Source organism: Hipposideros armiger, unplaced genomic scaffold (genome assembly GCF_001890085.2).
Source record: "Hipposideros armiger isolate ML-2016 unplaced genomic scaffold, ASM189008v1 scaffold_18, whole genome shotgun sequence".
NCBI classification, from domain to species: domain Eukaryota; kingdom Metazoa; phylum Chordata; class Mammalia; order Chiroptera; family Hipposideridae; genus Hipposideros; species Hipposideros armiger.
The window spans coordinates 249,269-254,555 of record NW_017731368.1 but is presented as its reverse complement, the minus strand read 5'-3'; the positions used below and the strand labels follow the sequence as shown (position 1 = coordinate 254,555).

Here is a 5,287-nt window from a genome sequence, read left to right as displayed (position 1 = left end):
ACTGCAGCCTACGCCGCCGCCGGTGACTCATGGCAGCCCAGCTCCAGGTTGAGCTGTTGTTCAGCATCTTAGCTGTGGAGGGCAGTGTCACTGGCCCTCCTATGTGGGATCTGAACCGGGGCCCTCTGGCATCCCAAGCGAGTTCTTAACCATCGTGCCACTCGGCCGGCCCACAAGATGTATTTTGTAAGAGCTTAGCAATGGCTGAAAAGTAATAGGAACTGTATAGTTTCTCTTTTTCCTTCCTTCATGTTCCCTATTATTTAGTCACTAATTTCTTTCTCTGTTTCAGCATCTATTCTTGGGAATGCCAAAATCTGTCATTTTCGGTCCATATAAGTACTTCAAAAAAATTATAGATTCTTTTCCAAGAAAGACATCTCTTAATCTCCAGGTTTTTAGACTCTTTGGAAACTTTTCCCCCAAGGAAATAGTTTATTTTATCCCCATAAAACTCATAATTCTTTTATACTGCTTTGTACCATAGTTATCTCTCTGGACTTGTGGGCTTTTAGGGGCTGGGCCCATTTCAAGGCTTACATTCTCCCAAATTAAAAATATATGGTGATGGAAGGAAAACTGATTCTGGCTGGTGAACACACAATGTGATATATAGATAATATATTACAGAATTGTACACTTGAAACCTGTGTAACTTTACTAACCATTGTCCCCCCAATAAACTTTAATTTTAAAAAATTTCATTTACTCCTCACATTCCTAAAATGGAGCCTATAAGAAAGACTGGATAATGATGATTCAGAATTAAATTGAATAGAATATGAGTTCATAGGTGAATTTATGCTGTTTTTCAGGATTATGTAGTACATTTCCATGAAAGTATTAAAGGTTTTTATAAAGTATACATAAGTTGCAATATAACTTTTGGTGGATGGAATAGAATTGCTAGGTAATAAGGTATGCAGATGTCCAACTTCAATAGACACTGCCAAACAACTTTATATTATAAATAGTTATACCAGTTTACTCATCCTAGCAGCAATGCATATTCCATTTGCTCTATATCTTTTTATTTCATCAAACCCCTCAGTTTTGTCAGCCTTTTTCATTTTATCCATTCTGTATAGCATGTAGCAGTATTTCACTGTGATTTTAATTTGTTTTTTCCTAATGAAGTTGAATGCCTCTTTATAAGATAACCACCCACTCTCCATTGGCTATTTGGATATCAGTATCTTTTGTAAAGTTTCTGTCCTTTTATTTATTTTTCTATTAAATTAAAAATGTTTTTATTAATTTATAGACATTTTTATTTATCCTGGGTAGGAATCCTTTGTTGTATGGAAAGATATTACACTGTAGCTTGTAATCTCTTCATGGTGTCTTGATGAACAGAAATTCTTAACTTTAACATAGTCAAATTGATCAGTCTTCTACTTTATACTGTCAACTGATGGTTGTTGGCACCAATTCAATGCCAACAGGAATCCCCAATTTGGGCTGTGGTGAAGAGGGAAACTTTATTCAGTGCAAACAGCTCAATTGTAATATAGCATGGCTGTAGAACAGCTCAATCGTGTTACAGCTCAATTATGAAGCAGCACAGCTGTGAGGCAGCTCTGGGGCCAGGTGGCCCTGGGGCTAGGCCCCTCTCTGGCTAGACAGCTCTGCTCAGCTCCACCTGCCCTGGTCCAGTCTGCTCCACTTTGCTCTGCAGAAGCATCTTCAGTGTTTCATCTTCAGTGTTTCAGCTCTAGCTACAGAAACGCAGTCTTCAGTCTTCAAGGGAAGGGAAAGTGCACTCCCTGAGCCTTAGGGGAGCAGACTTATATAGACAGAAATTTCCACCCTTGGTCCCTGACTGGTCGCTCTTCATGCAAATGAGGACTCCAAATCCTCACAGCTTGATTGGTCCAAAAGGCACTGTCCTGATTGGTCAGAATGGAGCCACTCTGGCTGATGAAGATGCTGATGGGGATATAGCTGCACAACTCTTATGGGGAAAGCCTCAGTCCTAGAGGTTGAAATACTATTCCAGGAACTCCTTAATAAGGGCTGGCTCAGGTGGCAAGAACACAGTGCTGACAGGCAGTTTAGTGCAAGCTTCTCCCTGAAGTGTAGTTTGCATGGGAGGCCTCTGTTTAGAAAATGCTGCTAGGCTCTTTTAAATTTGAGTCCAGTTAGCCACCAGGAGTCCTTCTTAGTAGGTATCTTTTTTCTCAGTGTTCACAATACTTAGCACTTTTGTGTCCTGTTTAACAAATTGTTGTCCACTAGAAATTTATGCCTGTGTTATTATCTAGATAAGCATTCACTTTATCATCTAGATTACCGTTCACATTTAGATCTAAGATATATCTGGAATTGAATTTTGGTCATGGAACTATGGGGTCAATTGATCAGTTGACCAGGCACTGCATATTGAAAAGAAAATACTTTTTTCACTATATTGCAGTGTCACCTTTGTCATAAATCCAGTGACTATATTTGTATGAAACTATTTACAGATTCTGTTTTATCCTGTTAGTTTATTCTTGTACCAACACAGAGTGTCTTAATTAATGTAGATTGATAACTCTCCATATCTAGTAGTATAAATTCTCCAGATTCTTTTTTTTCTAATTAAATTTATTGGGATGGACAATGGTTAGTAAAACTACATAGATTTGAAGTGTACATTATATAATACATCATCTATATATCACATTGTGTGCTCACCACCCAGAGTCAGTTCTCTTTCCATCACTATATATCTGACCCCCTTTGACCCTCTTCNAAAGTTTCTTAATCCAGTCATCTACCAATGGGCATTTTGGTTGTTTCCACTCTTAGGTATTTATCCAAAAAATCCCAAGACATTAATCCGAAAAAATATATGTACCCCTATGTTCATTGCGGCGTTATTCACAATAGCTAAGACTTGGTAATTTTATAGATGCACTCTTGATATATGATATTGAAATTTTGAAGGTCTGTTAATAGAATTCTTCCATTATTTATTCCCCTTTTTATTACTTAAAAAAAATTCCCATGTTTTCCACAATCTTCACAAGGAGTATGTTGAAATTTTGATAGATACATTCTACCTTTTCAGCAGCCATGGCTTAGAAACGCTGTTGCTAACTGAATCTCAGAGGTGCTTCTGACTGATAAATAGTAGACTAGGTCTTAACTTTCTTGTCAATACTTGCTGAAGAATGAACATACGGAAAGTAGTGTGTCAGAGTAAACTGAGTCTTAACAGAAGGCAAAGCTGTGCTCCAGTCAGTATCAAGGACGGGGGCCTGCGGGGTGCTCTTTTTGAGAGGCTTCTGTGATGATGGGCCCAGAGCACTCAAAAAGATGGCTCCTTGCACTTCCACTGCCATCATCCAAAAGACAAACCAGCTATCTCTGTGGACCCCAGTCCAGGACCTGCAGTATTGTTCTACATCCCAGTTTTTTTCATTATTAAAAAAAAAAGTGTGTATACACACACACACACACACACACACAGTGAGTGAAAGAGAGGGAGAGAGCCAGAGAGAGAGAGGTAGATCTGATAACATTTTTGTGCTGCGTTTAGATGATAGCCTGGGGGAAGAAATACTGGAATTGCATGAGTATTTTATTCTGTGGCAAAAATAATACAGAACATTAGAATATTCTAGATTGGGGATCATGTAGAAAATCCAGGTTATATGATAACCTTATCTATGTCGCTTCATTATGTCATCTACTCATTGTGCATTTTGCTGACTGAAGTATAAAAATATGAGGAATTTTAAGTATTCACTATTTTATATCTGGATATGTAAAATGCAGTTATGCAAGAGTTACTTCATGGGTTCCTCTTTTTCTGTGCCCCCACTTTGAAGGTCTTCAGACATGTTTTCTTGTTCAGGTATAATCTCCCTGGGTGTTCTCTACATACTCACTACAGCTACAAACTGAAAACTTTTATATCTCTAGATCCATGCCAGGTTGTTGCCATGAATTGTTGACTCTTATAGCCAGCTGTCCATTGTACTTCTCTATTAAATCCCATAGATACTTCACCTCAACCTGTTGTAAAAAGTTCCCCTTAAACTCTCAGAAAACAGTCCCTTCAGACTGCTTGTGAAGAAACCTGGGAGTCATCACCGGCTCCTCCCTTTCCTTCATCCCTTTGAATGATCAAGTCTCATAAATTCTATTTCCAAATACTTCCCAAATCTAGCATTCCTCTCCAGCTCTAGCTCCATGGGTCTCCATCATTTTTTACCTGGACTTCTGCAAAAGATTCCTACCTAGTTTTTCTGCTCCAGATTCATTCTCTCTCACATTCTTCATCTCCCTTAACACTTGTGCCCATCATTCTTCACACTTCTTCCAGAGTCACTTCCTAAATCATAAGTATTCTATTATTTTCGGGTTAAATGCCTCCATGACTTGCTGTCATGTGTAGAGTGCAGCCCAGGCTCTTTAACGTGGTATACAGAACCTTTCTTGACTGGGCAGTCCTTCCTTCTCTAGCTTAATCTTTCCCCAGTGATCTAAGCCATTCCAAAAAATTCCAGTTCCCTGAGGGTGCCAGTTCTTCCACACCTCTGTGAGCTTTTCATTCAGTCAATCCCTGAACCAATACACCCACTTCAGAGAAACCTTCCCAGAGTTAAGTGCTCTGCCTTCGTAGCTGCCTCTCTCTAGTATCACTTATCTGAGTGTATCATAACTTTCTGTTCATTCATCTAGCCTTGTCACCAGCCCTTCTGGACTTTGAGCTTCTTAAGATAAAGGACTGTTTTTGTTTTGTTGTTTTGTCATCTCTTTTCCCACAGTGTTTACCACAGGGTTTGGCACATAGGCGTTCAGTAAATGTGTGACTAATGAATGGGCATAATGATACAGTGAGAGAGCAGTGATGAAGTCAGATGATCTCTCTGCCTAACCGTTTCCTTACTACTGTGTGGAGATGGTAGTATCTATCCCACAGTGCTGCTCTAATGATTCGGGGCTTTCAGGAACTTGTTTCAGCTCTGTGTCTTACCTCTGCTGCATTGAAGCAGTGACCCGGGTGAGTCATTGAGCCTTTGTGAACCTCAGATTCTTCATCCATCAAGTGGAGGAAAGTATAACAGTATCTGCCTCCCATATTTGTGGTAAAGATTACAAGATGTATTTTTTTTTTAAGATTTTTATTGGGGAATTGCGGGGAGGGGAACAGCGCTGGGGAATTGGGGGAAGGGGACCAGACAAGTTGCTGTCGTTTTGTTCTTCAATCTAGTTGTGGAGGTCGTTGCTTCACTGGCCCAAGCTGGCACCATCATTGTGCTCTTCTCTGGTGAGGCAGATCAGTCGCCGGCTT

General features: G+C 39.7%; 1 protein-coding gene across 7 annotated transcripts in view; it reads left to right on the top strand.

Annotated features, from left to right (window-relative positions):
* DOCK3 (dedicator of cytokinesis 3) overlaps positions 1 to 5,287 on the top strand; it is a 313,071-nt gene that overhangs the window by 100,673 nt on the left and 207,111 nt on the right. The gene's annotated exons all lie outside the window — the stretch shown is intronic.